A 17500-nucleotide genomic window follows, 5' to 3' on the forward strand; every position below is an offset into this window, starting at 1 on the left:
TATTACCATAGTCAAAACTGATCCTCAGCCATGAGTCCCCACAGCTGCAAAATATCCCGCAACTCCCACAATCCTCCTCTCATATGAAGATTTGATTTACATGGGTCAACATCTGAGGAGAAATGTTCTTTGAGTGTTTCTGGATGGATACTGCCAGAACATTTTCTTTCATCTGCCAACATCTAGGACATTTTCAGTACAATTTATAACCTACCTAACTAACATGGAGTAATGCTGATATTTGAACATTGATGGGGGGGTTTGATATTGTTTTTGTCCTTCTCAACTTGCTAAGGCTTGAAACAAGCAAAAAACGTTCTGCAGCACGCAGTAGTTTTATCCCACCTGTACAAAATCAGTTGTTTTTCTTCTATGTTTACGTCAATGTACAACTAACGCAAATGCACTACATGGACCTTGTGCAGAATAAGAACATGTATAGAAATAACAATATTCACTAATGCAACTTCCAAATCGCAAGAAAGAAACACACTTTTTTGTTGTTGTCATTGGACAGTTGTTTCGGTTCCTATGGAATCTGTCTTCTGCATTTAACCCATCCTTTTGTATAGGAGCAGTGGGCAGCTGCAGCGCCCGGGGACCAACTCCAGTTCTTCTTTCCATTGTTTTGGTCAGGGGCACAGACAGGAGTATTAACTCTAACATACATGTGTTTTTGATGGTGGGAGGAAACTAGAGCACTCAGAGGAAACCCACACAGACACGGGGAGAATGTGCAAACGCCACATGGAAAGATTAAGATTAAGATTAAGTGTCCTTTATTAATCCCCTTGGGGATATTCAGTTACTGCAAATTAACCCATCCTATCTATGATCTGTGTAGCTAGGAGCAGTGGGCTGCCGCTTTCATGCAGCACCCGGGGACCAACTCCAGTTCTTTTCCCATTGCCTTGGTCAGGGGCACAGACAGGAGTACAAACCCTAACATGCATGTTTCTTTTGATGGTGGGGGAAACCGGCGCACCCGGAGAAAACCCACTGCAGACACAGGTAGAACATGCAAACTTCACACAGAGGACGACCTGGGATGACCCCCCCCCCCCCCCAAGGTTGGACAACCCTGGGATTCAAACCCAGGACCTTCTTGCTGTGAGGCGACAGTGGGCCACCAGGCCGCCCAATTCACAAGAGAGAATCTTTCACAGTTCAAGTTCTTCTTGTAGTCATGTGTTGAAACTCTTGGCTGACAAATTAAGATGCATGGTGATGAGAGTCCTTGTGCTATCAAAACATGTCTACCAAACCAAAGAACCCCATCCAGTGAATTTATTTTTAGACTGCTGATGAGCCAAATCTACGTGTCTGTGAAGTACTGCTGACAGACAGTGAAACATTGAGAATTATTTAATTTGTAATGCTAACAAGAGTGAAGATGGAGAAAAAAGCATTGTTAGAAAGCTAGCAAGACCAGGCAGATACTCAGTTAGCATGTGCATACCTATTAGGAGCAGGGAGTTCCACACATAATCCACCTACAAATGTCTGCTGATTTAACAAATTGAGCAAACTGTCAGGTCATCCCAGTTGCACTGAGTAGACTATGTTCAAGACCCACTCCTGAGAATGTGTATGAGCTGATATTTCTGAATAAAAACACAAACTTAATGGTGTGTGAATTTACCCTAATGATTCTATGAACCTTGAGATTTATTTTTGACCAACACAGTCTATCCAATCCTACGTCACTCAAGTACTATGATCAACTTTTTATTATTTCAGAGTTACACAAGGAAACAAATTATTACCAATGGGATAATAATGAATCTGTTGAGTGATATACTGATCTTTTTTTTAAAAAAAAATTGTATTTGACATGTCATATCAACGGGGTAAAAAAACTTGTTTTTTTTAAGTAAAGTAGAAGAGAACTAGATGGTTATAGGTGCAGAATGTGTCCGGGTGTGGAAGGTGGTCTGAGAGGCCATGGAGGACTTTCAGATGGCCTCATAGAGGCTCTGGCAAACCATGCGATGACTCAGAAAGGGAAGGCATGATATCACCCAGTTTGTTCTCAGTTGGGGTCAGGGTCACGTTCACATCGGCTGGGGATACCACAATCAGCCAAAAAATTAAAGCCATCTGCTTAATATTATGTAGGTTCCCTTCGTGCCGCCAAAACAGCTCTGGCCCGTCGAGACATGGACTCCACAAGACCTCTGAAGGTGTCCTGTGGTATCTGGCACCAAAACGTTAGCAGCAGATCCTTTAAGTCCTGTAAGTTGTGAGGTGGGGCCTTCATGGATCGGACTTGTTTTTCCAGCACATCCCACAGATGCTCGATTGGACTGAGATCTGGGGAAGTTGGAGGCCAACGCAACACCTTGAACTCGTTGTCATGTTCCTCAAACCATTCCTGAACAATTTTTGCAGTGTGGCAGGGTGCATTATCCTGCTGAAAGACGCCACTGCCATCAGGGAATACCATTGCCACGAAGGGGTGTACTTGGTCTGCAACAATGTTTAGGTAGGTGGTATGTGTCAAAGTAACATCCACATGAATGCCAGCACCCAAGTTTTCCCAGCAGAAAATTGCGCAGAGTATCACATTCCCTTTGCTGGCTTGCCTTCTTCCCATAGTGCATCTTGTTGCCATCTCTTCCCCAGGTAAAGGGCGCTCACGCACCGGGCCATCAAAATAATGTAAAAGAAAATGTGATTTATCAGACCAGGCCACATTCTTCCCACTGCTCCACGGTCCCGTTCTGAGGCTCATGTGCCCATTGTATGCACTTTCAGTAGTGGACAGGGGTCATCATAAGCACTCTGACCGATCTATGACTACACAGCCCCATACACAGCAAGCTGCAATGCACTGTGTGTTGTGACACCTGTCTGTCATAGCCAGCATTAACGTTTTCAGCAATTTGACCTACAGTAGCTCTTCTGTGGGATTGGACAAGGTGGGCTAGCCTTCACTCCCCACGTGCATCAACGAGCCTTGGGCACCCATGACCCTGTCGCCGGTTCATTTGTTGTCCTTTCTTGGCCCACTTTTGGTAGGTACTGACCACTACATAGCAGGAACACCCCAAAAGACCTGCTGTTCTGGAGATGCTCTGACCCAGTCGTCTAGCCATCACAATTTGGCCTTTATCAAAGTCACTCAGATCCTTACGCTTGCCCATTTTTCCTGCTTCTAACACATCAACTTCAAGGTCTGACCATTCACTTGCTGCCTAATATGCCCCACCCCTTGATAGGTGCCATTGTAACAAGATAGTCAATGTTATCCACTTCACCTGTCAGTGGTTTTAATGTTTTGACTGATCAGTGTATAGTCACAGGCTGGAGGGAGCACTTTGATGCTCTCCCTGAAGCTGGAGGACATATCCTCCACGCAGGAGGCAAAGCCTGAGGATCCCTGGGATCTTGGCCCATTTTCGTGGTGCACGTCAATGTAAGGAAGGGGAAGGTACCTGAGTACCTTGGATGAGATTCACCCTCAGATGCTGAAAGCTTTGGGTGTTGTTGGTGTGTCTCGGCTGGCGCATCTCTTCATTGCCACATTGTCTCGGAGTGGTGATCCACATTTTTTAAAAAGGGAACTAGAGGGTGTGTTCAGCCTACTAAGGGATCACAATTTTCATCCTCCCTGGAAAAACCTATGTCAGTGTGCCAGAAAAGAGACTTGAGACAAATGCTGAACTTCTGATTCAATGGGAGTAATGTGGATTCTGCCCTGGCAGAATTACAAGGGTTGAGTGCAGAGCAATAGCTCTGACCTTGAACGGGTTCCAAATTTCCAAGAACTGGATATTCACTGAGGAACATGAGTTTTGAGGCCACTTATGTCATCTTGAAACCCAAGGTTTCAATTGCACATGCAAAACTCGGGAAATACGTAAATCAATAAAAAGTATATTAAAAAGTTTTAGTCAACAGCCAGGGCCTGGTACCCTAACACCTTCATCACCAGTGACACTTACTGCATGGCTGGCCAGAGAAAACGCTCTAAAATATGGCTAAGCTTTACTAAAAAATCAGCAACAGCAAGATGCAATCATTGAAGCAGGATGATTTTATGCAAGGAAGGTATCATGTCTCTATCAAACCATCATGGAAGAGAGTTGAGAGCTCTCAGTGTACAAACAATGCAAAAAGGTTCCCCTACAGCATTGTGTGGCTCACCCTACATGACGAGGTGAGGACTTCAAACTAGAGTCGCTGCTCCTCTGTGTGAAAAGGGGCCAGTTGCTTCAGGCATCTGATGAGGATGCCCCCCCTGAGTGCTTACTTCTGAAAGTGCACTGGGCACCAACAACTAGGAGGATATCCCAGGGCAAACCCAGTACACACTGGAGAGATTGTATTTCCCAGCTGGCCTGGGAATGCCTGAGGAGGAGTTGGAAAAGGATGTCTGCGCTGCTCTGCTGCTATTCATCCAGTCAATGAACATGGACGGATGCATGGATGGATGGATGGATGGATGGAGCTGAGAACTAGCATGCTACTGGCACTAGCCGCAAGCCTAAAAGCAGGCGAGTACTGTCACAAACTCACAACAAAAACAATCGTCTGGCTAGCAAGGCTTTTTGAGACCCATAGCAACTTGTTTGTCGCTTACTTGTTCATTAATTCGTTCAAGAAAAATCTTTTCAATGGAAATCCCAAATTGGGCATGCTAATTAACATCAGTGTAGGAAAGGCAAGACTTGCCACTTTTCATAATGATCTTGCTGTTGAATGTGTTAACTGTTTATAGTCTGTTCATAGGTGCCTACTCAAACACACATGCACATATTGCATGACAAATAAAACAAATACAATAGGAAACTGTATTTTTTCCAAACCACTACATTTCCATATGGGAGATCTGATTGTTTAAGGTATTGTAATGACCACAGATGGCTAGACTCATTAGCCCTTGGCTAACGGGTAGGGCCCTTTAGTTGACTGGTTAGCACAGTCACCCATGGTCCGAGCGATCCAGGTTCAGTTCCCAGCTGCGACGGATTCCCAGCTGCCCCTGAATTCGCTACATTGGTGTCAGAAGTGGGATGATGTGACCATGAGGCCATCCTGAATTCACTACATTGGTGTCAGAAGTGGGATGGTGAGACCATGAGGCCAGTGGAAGCACATGTGCCCAGAGGCATGAGGGAGCTGATATGCTGAAGTGCAGGGGACCCGCTTCCCGAAGGAGGGGGGTAGTGTAACGACCACGGATGACTAGACTCGCTAGCCCTTGGCTAACAGGTCAGATCCTTTAGTTGACTGGGTAGCGCAGTCGCCTGTGGTCTGGGCTACCCGGGTTCGGTTCCTGGCTGCGGCGGATTCCCGGCTGCCCCTGAATTTGCTACAGTATCATCTTTCACACACTCTAACCAACGTCGCTAAATTATTCAATAATAACCCATGATGAATTTTACTTCCATTATCAGTAATCATTGTGTCAGAATTGCTGTGATGTTAATAGAATAAAGGGCATCTCATGCATTAACATACATTCACTCCCCACATACGTCCACAAAGTTATCCAACAAATAACTCATCCTCCAACAATATACATGCAATTACAGAGATTAGAACTAGATAGAGAGTGGGAAGGCGGGGATAAGGGGGCGTGAGAGGGGATGGGCACACAGGAAGACAGGGTGGAGGGGTGGAGAAAATGTGATAGATTAAAATCCTTAGTTAAGCTCTGGGACAGCAGCAGATCCTCTTATGCAACACTCAGACACACACACACAAACACACGCGTGTGCACGTGCAGACACATCTAGGCATCATTAAGTATGAGACACAAAGAAGATCATATACAAACATATAATCACAATGTTCATATCTGTCCTATCTGTTTTGCCTTCTCTCTCTCTCTCTCTCTCTCTCTCTCTCTCTCTCTCTCTCTCTCTCTCTCTCTCTCTCTCTCTCTCTCTCTCTCTCTCTCTCTCTCTCACACACACACACACACACACACACACACACACTAGACAACTGGCTTCACCACAGCAGCAGAGCTTTGCAGAGCCACTAACGTGGGAAGGTTTATTAGGACATGCATTAGGATTCCTCAGTGGTTAATATGGAATGTTTAAGTGCGTGGACTTTGGCGACAAGCAGCGTTGACAGTAGAGGGGTGGTATGAGACAATTTCTTCGTTTCGCTGTTCACTTTGGGAAGCCAAAAAATAATAATCGAGAGATGAACACAGATACATAATCATATACAATCAAATATGTATTAGCGGAACCTCAAATTCCAAAAGTACCGAAACAGCTGACACCGAGGACACTTAAATAACTCGATGAGAACATTAGCATATGACTTATAAATCCAATAAAGAGAAACGGCGTGGCTTCCTCCCCTGTGTCACTGAAACATTAACAAAGATGCATTAACAAAGAGGGTAGCCATGCAGATATACACTCACTGGCCACTTTATTAGGTACACCTTGCTAGTACTGGGTTGGACCCCCTTTTGCCTTCAGAACTGCCTTAATCCTTCGTGGCATAGATTCAACAAGGTACTGGAAACATTCCTCAGAGAGTTTGGTCCATATTGATATGATAGCATCACGCAGTTGCTGCAGATTTGTCGGCTGCACATCCATGATGCGAATCTCCCGGTCCACCACATCCCAAAGGTGCTCTATTGGATTGAGATCTGGTGACTGTGGAGGCCATTTGAGTACAGTGAACTCATTGTCATGTTCAAGAAACCAGTCTGAGATGATTCGAGCTTTATGACATGGCGCATTATCCTGCTGGAAGTAGCCATCAGAAGATGGGAACACTGTGGTCATAAAGGGATGGACATGGTCAGCAACAATACTCAGGTAGGCTGTGGCGTTGACACGATGCTCAATTGGTACTAAGGGGCCCAAAGTGTGCCAAGAAAATATCCCCCACACCATTACACCACCACCACCACCAGCCTGAACCGTTGATACAAGGCAGGATGGATCCATGCTTTCATGTTGTTGACGCCAAATTCTGACCCTACCATCCGAATGTCGCAGCAGAAATCGAGACTCATCAGACCAGGCAACGTTTTTCCAATCTTCTATTGTCCAATTTTGGTGAGCCTGTGCGAATTGTAGCCTCAGTTTCCTGTTCTTAGCTGACAGGAGTGGCACCCGGTGTGGTCTTCTGCTGCTGTAGCCCATCTGCCTCAAGGTGCGACGTGTTGTGCGTTCAGAGATGCTCTTCTGCATACCTCGGTTGTAATGAGTGGTTATTTGAGTTACTGTTGCCTTTCTATCAGCTCGAACCAGTCTGGCCATTCTCCTCTGACCTCTGTCATCAACAAGGCATTTTCGCCCACAGAACTGCCGCTCACTGGATATTTTCTCTTTTTCGGACCATTCTCTGTAAACCCTAGAGATGGTTGTGCGTGAAAATCCCAGTAGATCAGCAGTTTCTGAAATACTCAGACCAGCCCGTCTGGCACCAACAACCATGCCATGTTCAAAGTCACTTAAATCACCTTTCTTCCCCATTCTGATGCTCGGTTTGAACTGCAGCAGATCGTCTTGACCATGTCTACATGCCTAAATGCGTTGAGTGGCTGCCATGTGATTGGCTGATTAGAAATTTGCGTTAACGAGCAGTTGGACAGGTGTGCCTAATAAAGTGGCCGGTGAGTGTATATGATTCCTACATGATCTTTAGCATGTGGCTGACACTTTTCAGAAAAACACGACAGAAAAGGCAACATGTGTGTGTTTGTACATCTGTGCGTTTACATATGTATTTGTATGTGTGTGGGATTCCTAATTTGATTATGATACATAACAACTGCATGAGATTTGCGACCCCTGAACACCGCCATATTCTTAACGTCTACCCTTGGAAAAAAAAACACCCAACTGTGTTAATCCCAAAATGCAGCCTCTTGCATAACGTGCATCTCCGTGGGATTTCAGATGGAGGATGGAGTCAGCCCTCAGAGTAATTCTGTTTAGTGTGGGACAAATGAAATGAATCTACTGTATGGCAGACCCACTGTTCGGGTCCTGAGACAACGTTGCAATGAAACTCGGTGCCTCTAGTTAATTATTCTTTGCGTTTTAACATGAGGGGGAAAAAATATTCAAAATCAGTGGTCGCGGTTGACCGATATGTTTTTCGGGGCCAATACCGATACCGATTATTAGTAATGAAGGAGACCGATAATCGATATTTGGAACCGATATACATTTGCAGTGAAAATGAAAATCTTGGGTGTCAAAATTTAAAATAACACAAACTCCTACACAAAAAAATTGTTGAAATGCCTTTAAGCATTATGTTTAATTGAAAGAGAACTTTTCAACATTGTCTTAAATCATCAACAAATGACCTTGTTCGCATTCAAGTTAGCTCTACGAGACTCAACATTAGCTTACGTTATGATGGCCATGGGCGTCCTATAACATGTAAAAACAGCGACTCCTACAGGCGAGTAATGTTATGTTCGCAATAAGGTCGCTAAAATAAGTTCCAGTTGCACTGGCAGCAACGTTACTCAAAGAGCTAGCTATCGCTACATAGATAAAGTCTATGAAGTCTGGGAAACTGGGCATGCCTATCATCATAGAAACAGATCATGAGATTGTGGTGATTATTGCAACTTCAGCGATATCTGCTGCCTTACCTTCAAAACACAGCTCACGGAGCCGCTGCAGTCTGTATATGCGTGTTGATAGGCTATTGCGCGTGAAGTGTAGCCAATCAGAAAGTGCTGTGGGCAGAGGCGCCGTTTAGAGCGAGCGGGTCCGGCATTAATGGAGTACAAAATAGATTTTCCTTTGCTCAACATTAATAATCATTTGCGTGACAATACATTTGTCTTCGAATATAAGTTTATGCACGTGCAAAACATTTATTTGTGCGCTCAAAATATCCCTTCACGCGCACAGAATTTAGGCACCAAAAATAACGCCATCCACCAGAGCCAAATTGGCAATCGGCCAAAAAAAAACCGATTCCGATGATCGTAAAAAAAAGCTGAATATCGGATCTGATAATCAGGCTGATCAGCACTCGACCCCTAATCAATGGCTTGAAGTCTGTGGTCTGACCTCAGACTCATAAATTAAATTTAAATCAGTCTTAAGTTCTTTGGCCTCAAACAATAAAACTATTGTCAGAAACTAGGGTCTAATTTTTGATGCCAATCTAAATTATGATAAGCAGGGGAAAGGATTAATTCAATCATGATTCCTGCAGCTGACGACTATATCAAAAATCTGGTCAATTCTGTCCCTCGATGACCTCAAGAACGTCTCCCATGCATTGGTCTCCTCATGCTCGGACTACCGTAACTCGCTCTAATCCTGCCTACTGCTAAGCTTTTAAAGGTCCCTGCAGGCCTCAAACAACTAGCTCCTTTGACGCTCCATCTGACCAAAATGGGCAGGTCGTTTCAGCCAAATCATTCATTTTTGGTCAAATAGTTAATTATCCAAACGGCTAAACTTGAAGGTGGGGTGAAATATGGAAAATTCTATGTACCTGCGATACCAGGTAGCATTTGCAGACCACTTGAAACCCCGCCCATTTTCACACCTGGGCACACCTGGCCAATCACAGAAAATGGGCGTTGACTTTTGGAATGTCGGTTTCAGAAAGATACAAAAACGTTGGGACACGTCGAAATATCTGAAAGGAGATTTCCGATGTTATTTCACGCCGTCCAACCATCCAAACAGCACTTCGCTTGAAGCATGCAGCAGTCCCCCTGAAGGGTGCACAGAAACAGGACCCTATTTTAGCTTCATTGTAATGGCCGCTTGTAGATTTCCGAATTGATTCAACAACTGTGTTGAAAGTCAGCACTTTCTTCAGTGCCAAGCAGGGGAAATCATGATTGGACCGTGGTTTTGGCTGTTGCTGTTGTAGTATGTGTTGGCGTTCTTCCAGCTTGGCCTGCAATATCTGCACGTTAGCCACAACTCGGCTTCTTTTTCGAACTCGCCGTCTTATTCTCTCACATTTTGCCTGCTGTGGGGAAGACTTAAAACACTATGTGCATCATCCTTTTTCCTGGGAACAGACCAACCGCTATGTGTACTATCAGGGACTTGTTTTGCAACAGACACCGAATCCCTAACTGCTCACTTACTGTGCGCCATGCTAAATAAAGGCATCCTTTAAAAATACAAAACCTCAGTACCCGGCACAAAAAATCTTCATTACAAAAGCCTTACACAGCTGCCACAAAGCTTCCCAGCTATTGATATGGCAGTAAAAAAAAAAAAAAAAACATCGAGCACCAGGGATGTAAAGCATCCATAGAAAACACTCACCAAATATCTGGGAGTAAAAAGTAAGGGACGACATTCACACTGAACTTCCCTGAACCTTGTGAATGGGGATGATAAGCGGGGACATTCTCCGTCACATGGCACCGGAGGCTGCTAGCAACGAGCCTGGGAAAAATGGGATTTCCAAAATAGTCTACTTTAACTGCTTTGTGTTAGCTTTCTCAGCTGCCCACCACTGGGATTCTTACTGGCGACAGAGGCCAAACATGACCGGAAGAAAGTGATCACAGCGAAAAACCGAAAATCCATTGGAGGTACCTTTTTCTGACAAGTCACCTGATGCTATTTAGAGTGGCATAATGTGGTACTCTAACACTCGGACCCTCCATACAATGCAGCAAATTATCTCTGAGCTAGAGTGCCCTCGGTATGGCATGTGGGCACGTCACTTATTTGGACTGAATATTCACCCCGGTATTTAAAAGGTATTTTAGGTGTCTGAACATTTGACTGATTCAGAAATCATGTCCCCCCTCCCGCTTTTCCTGCAGGCGGAAAAAAATAACGAGGCGATATTGTGCTAAAAAAATTCCAATTATGATTTATGAATCATAACTGGACTTAAGATTTAATGCACACAAACACACACACACACACACACACACACACACACACACACACACACACACACACTGAGCACTGAGCACTGAGGTGGCCTCTCAGGGTAAGTGGCATCCCTTTCTGTCCCGCCTTCCCAACAAACAAGAGGGGAGGAGAGAGGGCTGGTGAATCTAGTTCACCTCATTAATCTGGTTAGTCCAATTAGGACACTGATACAAGCAGAACAACCCTCACAGACACAGTCACTCACAAACACACTCACACACACACTCACACACACACACACACACACACACACAAACACACACATACACACACACACACAAGCACAGTGTGCAATCTATGAGTTCCTACTGGCTGTGAATTCCAAAGCAGATTTTCAGAGAGAGGCTTTGAATCACAGATACAAACTTAACTCTCTGTCCTTTCCTCTTCATACTACATACATGCAAACACACATGCATACACATGCACACACACACACGCACTGCTGAAAAAACAACTACGAATGCATACGCGTGCACAAATACGCATACCATATGCAGTGGTACAAAGAGGCCCTCAACCAGGCAGACGGGGCCCTCCAAGCTTGCATTATATCAATACTGTGTAGCTAACCCCCTCCCACTCCCTGCCCATCCAGCTTGCTATCTCGCTCCCACCAGCCGGCATTCTCTTTCTTTCTTTCTTTCTCTCTCTCTCTCTCTCTCTCTCTCTCTCTCTCTCTCTCTCTCTCTCTCTCTCTCTCTCTCTCTCTCTCTCTCTCTCTCTCTCTCTCTCTCTCTCTCTCTCTCTCTCTCTCTCTCTCTCCCCCTCTCTCAGGAGCGTTTAGTCTCAGTGACAGCCTCCCACGTCCATCTGTCAAACAACAAATTTCGGCACGCACACTCACACAATAGTACGTGTGTGTGTGTGTGTGTGTGTGTGTGTGTGTGTGTGTGTGTGTGTGTGTGTGTGTGTGTGTGTGTGTGTCTGTCCCTCCTTCTTTCACCCAGCTACTCGAGCATATCAGCCTGCATACACACACACACACACACACACACACACACACACACACACACACACACACACACACACACACACACACACACACACACAGCCCAGGATGAGTGAAACAGTGTGAGAGTCATGCATCTTTAATGTAACATCACAGACAGCTAATAATGTAAGAGGAGAAGTTCTGGTAGGGTGGAATAAAGACTGATTGGTGCTCAAAGACAACAACGGCCGTCCTCAGCACAACTGACGGGACGGCGGCCCAGTAGCGTGATGGAGTGAACCGAGGGGAGAGAATTAGATTTAGAGGAATGGACATTCTGAATCAAATCAGCCTGTTTGGCTCTGCCATCTCGAGGATCGCATCGCTTCTGCTGGAGCCACAATGTGTGATAGCCAGCTGGACGGGCAGACAACGAGACGAGGAACGGCTGCGGCGCCGACGGATTCGCGGCAGTCGGCCCCGTCGACGCAGGGACGCTTTTTCCGCAGAGTGTCGGGCTAAAACGCCGCAATTAGCCGACCACGAAAGACATGGTGGAAACGTGTGACCTCTGTCCCCGTCTGCGTCTCTCCGCCTCCCTATTTCCCTGTTACACACTCCAAGCACAAAGACACCGACAGACCGACCAAAATAGACACACGTGTGCACATATCTGCCTCGGGCCAGAGAAAGAGTGAGGGAGGGCGTGCATTTCACCTGCTGTCCCACAGCTCTCAAATATCAAGCCATTTTCTTCCCTTGCACCGAGGCCATGCAAAGCACACACACACACACACACACACACACACACACACACACACACACACACACACACACACACACACACACACACACACAATAAAATCCAAAGGCCAGCCCCATTTGATGCCATTAAACTGAGCACTGTGCCTGATGTGCATGCATGCATGCATCGTGGCACGTGTGCACACGCGTGCGTCTTGTCACCACTGTGACCGCGTGCCAGGGCATCTTAAGCCCAATCTGCCCTACTTCACCAGCAGCTCACTAAGGGGCGGGGCATATGATGTCATCACCTGGCAATTCACCACTGTAATGGAATGGCTGCAGGACTCCGTTGTGGCCCCCCGGTCAATAATACTGGTGGGAGAGTATGTGAGTGCACCTCTTTGTGTGTGTGTGTGTGTGTGTGTGTGTGCTTGTCTTTGTTAGTATGTGCATACATGTGTGTGTGTGTGTGTGTGTGTGTGGCTGTGCACAGTTGGATACCTCACTGAGCAAAGCGGTGGCAGGCTGACATCTGACATGCTCCGGGGTCCTGTGTGGAAACACTACACTGTTCGGTCAGTGTGTCTCAGGCAGGAGCTAGAAGCTTCTTGGGGCCTGACAGCAGCGACCCCACATTTCTCAATATCTACCCCCATTATATTTACCTGAAGGCACATCATCCACACCTACAACTTGCCCCCACCTAGTTCTCAACCTCCCTTCTTTGCCACTTATTATCTTTCTCTTTACTGCACTTGTCCCTCTCTCTTTTTTGCGGCGCTGGTGCAGCAACCAGGACACGTACACACATGTGGGTTCCCACCCGTACACACGGCCAGTTGTGTCTGTAGGGACGCCTGACCACGCCGGAGGTAACACGGGATTCAAACCAGCGATGGTAGTTAGATGGATGGTTGGTAGGCAACGGAATAGACCGCTACGCTACCCAGACGCCCACTTGTCCCTCTCTGACTGCAAACTCAACACTCCTCTCTTCATCCACTCACCTCCTCTGCCTTGTTTCCCCTATTCTGTCCCCATTTCTCTTGTCCTTGGCAAACCTATCTCCTAACTACCATCTCCTGCTCACTCTCGCTCTCGCTCTCTCTCCCTCTACTCGTCCACCCGCCCACCCTCCCCATCTCGCTCATCTCGCTCTTCCCTCTCTCTCTCGCTCTCTCGCTCTCTCTCGCTCCTCTTTCTCGTTCTCTGTGGGTGAGAGGCAAGGCTGTCATATCACCATGGGGACAGCCTCGACAGAGCATCTCAATTACTGAGTTGGACAATTAATAAGCATCAAAGCCTGGTTAATAATTTACCAGCAGCACACAGCAGGACCCAGCCCAGAGCAGAGAGAAAAAGCTGGTCCACTGGACAGAGGGAAAGAGCGGAAGAGAGAAAAATTGAGAGAGAGAGAGATGAGATGAAAGAGGTAGTGTGAGGTAGTGTGAGAGGAAGAGGAGGTGAACGGAGGAAGGGCAAATTGATGGCAGAACAGGAACGAGACGGAGAGGGGAAACGATGGGTTGGTGGAGGGCGATGGTGGAGCAACGGGGGAGGGGGGGGCTAGAGAAAGAAAAGTGGCAGCTGATATGAAATGCCTTGTTTGAAAAACACCAATCTCTCATTTAGAAAAAAAAAGGGGGGACATAACTATATACGGCCTGATGCTCATCGTCTAACATTTCAAACCTAACCACTGAATATGTCATTGAAAAATGTTGCCGGTTTTGTATGCCGAGGCCGAAAGATAAATAAAACCTTTTATTATAATGCATCATGAGTCTGCGTTTATGTCAGCAATCCTTTCGCAGGATTACGTGTCATTTTTTTGCCAGATGGTGAATATCCACTCTTGGAACCAAACTCATCCCCGCACAGAGCGTAGTTAGACGGCCAATGATGAGGGTTGGCGTCCAGTACGGAGACCAAAGCCGAGCAAAAGCCTATCACTCGTGTATGATTTATTCAAGTCAGAGGCTAACAGAAAACAGTGATTTATCCTGACCAGACTGTAGGACAGCAACTTTAAATTGACCTCCACGCCTGCCATCCCACCTGGTCACACACCCCCTGAGTGAATGAGTGAAGAAGAAGAAGACGCAGCAAGAGGAGGAGGAGGAGGAGTTGAAAGGGTAAACGCAATAGTAAAACATCCTCCACCTACACACGCTCGTCTCTGCAGCCGAACGCACCTCGGCTGACCTGGAATCTGTTTCTGTCAGGGATAAACGTGTCAAAACAGTTTCAAACTTTCAAAAGGGTTTAAAAAAAACAAAAAGGTGAGCTGTGACGAGAAGAGTGAGACGCAGCGTGTGACGAAAAGGAGAGAGCAGGTGTGTGTGGGGGGCAGGCTGGCAGAAGGGTGCCGAATGCATTTGGTAGGGGGTTTGGTGGGGGGGGGCTGAAGAAAGTGGAGGGGAAGGGAGGCGAATTGGAGGGGGGCGGCGAGGAAGAGAGAAGGGGCTGAATGTAGGAGAGGGAAAGAGAAAGAAGGAAGGCGGAAGGCAGAGAAGTTGGCGACTGCAAGAGCGACGGAGAGAAGGAGTAGGTGAATGGGTGGGGGGTTGGGAGGGAGGGAGGGAGGGGGGGTGCAGGGTTTTTTGAGTCACATGGCTGCAGGTTGTTCCAGTAGGAACAAATTACACACACTGGAAAACTCACACCACTGAAGGTAGGTAGGAGAGAGGTGACATGGAAGGGAATGGGATTGGGAGGATGGGGATGGGGGTGGGGATGGGGGGGTGAGATTTAGGGAGGTGAGAGGAAGGGAAGTGTTGCCGTCTGTGTGTCAGAGCGCTGTGAGGCAGATGTATTGATAAGCGGGCTGGCTGATCAATGGGCTTTGGTCAATCAGCGGAGTGATCCATAAACTCTGACCTTACCCTGGGTGGATGAGTGCATGTGTGTGTGCGCACTCGCTTGTGTATATGTACACACACGTAGACACGTGTATGTATGTATGTATGTGTATGAATTTAGATGACCTAGTATGTACGTCTCTATGTATGTGTTTAGGTATATATGTGAGCTCCTTTATGTCTGCTGAATATGTACAGGCTAACTTGCAGACACGCCGATGTGACTAAAGACAAAGCTGTATCAATCTAAGCAAATGGCTCTCAACTTTCCAGATGTAAATGTACCTCAGGCAGATCTTTAAGCTTTGCTTGGACGGTGTCCTTTTCCGCCGCTCAATTTTGTGAATCTGACGCCCAGCTTTCTGCCATCATCCATCACTAACAACCGTTGGGCAACTGCCCGAACCGAGCTGTGGGAGACTGTCCAAACACCTCCCCAGGTAAATTCTACATTCCTGCCATCGACCTCCCCGCCCCCATCTCTCTCACAAACCCGAGGAACCAAATGATGGGGCAGCTCCTATCTCCTCCATGCTCCGAGCGCCATTAGGAATGTGAGGAAGTGAGGACAGGCAAGAACAGGTCCACCCAGTGATAACCAAATCAGGCCGATCTCAAGTCTGCGTGCCCAGGCGGCCCCCGCATCATGGAGGAAAGGACATGCAATTATCTGGGAGCGAGACAGACCAAAGGTGCCTGGCTATGCAGAGGGGGACAGAGGAAGTAAGTGCTGAGCGGCCCCGTCTGTCTAGTCTCACGTGTAGTAAAGATGGCTGAGGAGTGTGTGGTTGATACACAAGCCCACTAGACAAACCCTGGACAGACTGGCACACAGACCGAGGTCACAGTGCTCACACACAGGGGTGAAAAGAGGTGATCAATGAGAGTGAATTGTCACATTTCTAGCCTGCACAAAGATGGTAAGCAGAGGAGGATGATGAAGATAAATGTGATGATGATGATGATGGTGATAGTGATGGTAATGTCTCTGTATTAGTACCCTACGTTCTCCTTTAGACTCATCAGGAGGAAGGAAAGACACATGCATGCACACACACAAACACACACAAACATACACACACACACACACACACACACACACACACACACACACACACACACACACACACACACACACACACACACACACACACACACACACACACAAACTCTGGGGGAAGTGCAGTAGCCTAAAATATTGGGTTTGTGACTGGGAGGTCATGGGCGCCCCTTGGTTATTAAAGCCGCAGTAGGTAAGTCTGAACATTCCAATTTAAATCCTTCCGCCTCTCCCTCTCTCTGCTGCCTCGTATCACTCCGCTAAACCCCTCCCACCAAATGACCTCCGAGTCGCTCCTCGGCCCCTTACAGGCGTGTGCAACCAGGAAATGTCAAAGCGAGACTTGTGAAACTTGTCATTGTAGTTGATCTATCCATGTAAAACATTATTGTTTTGGGGGAATCTTATAGTTATAATAATATTGTCTATGTGAAGCAACCATTTCGAGTTGGTCTTGTTGATTTTTAGGGTTACGGTTACAACCACAAGCGACCGGTGGGGCAGGGCAGACGCGAATTGATCACGTACACGCACATCTGCGTTTGTAGAACAGCCAATAGGAAGGCCCTCTGTCTGAAATGACCCGTGATTGGCTAAAATTTTCCACCCCGGGCTAGATTTTTTTGGGGGGGGGGGATTCCCCCCCTTTTTCTACCCAATTGTAGCCGGCCAATTATCCCACGCTTCTGAGCTGTTCCGGTCTCTGCTCCACTCCCTCTGCCGAGCCGAGGAGGGCTGCAGACTACCACATGCCTCCTCCGATACATGTGGCGTCACCAGCCGCTTCTTTTCACCTGACAGTGAGGAGTTTCACCAGGGAGGCGTAGCACGTGGGAGGATCACGCTATTCCCCCCAGTTCCCCCTCCCCCCCAAACAGGCACCCCAACCGACCAGAGGAGGCGCTAGTGCAGCAACCAGGACACATGCCCACATCCGGCTTCCCACCCGCAGACACAGCCAATTCTGTCTGTAGGGACGCCCGACCAAGCCGGAGTTAACACGGGGGTTCGAACTGGCGATCCC

General features: G+C 47.0%; 1 protein-coding gene across 1 annotated transcript in view; it reads right to left on the reverse strand.

Moving 5' to 3' along the window:
- The window catches only part of prkcea (protein kinase C, epsilon a), a 29302-nt gene that overhangs the window by 10360 nt on the left and 1442 nt on the right, over nucleotides 1–17500 (reverse strand). The window lies entirely within an intron of this gene.

This window comes from Lampris incognitus, chromosome 17, assembly GCF_029633865.1.
Source record: "Lampris incognitus isolate fLamInc1 chromosome 17, fLamInc1.hap2, whole genome shotgun sequence".
NCBI lineage: Eukaryota > Metazoa > Chordata > Actinopteri > Lampriformes > Lampridae > Lampris > Lampris incognitus.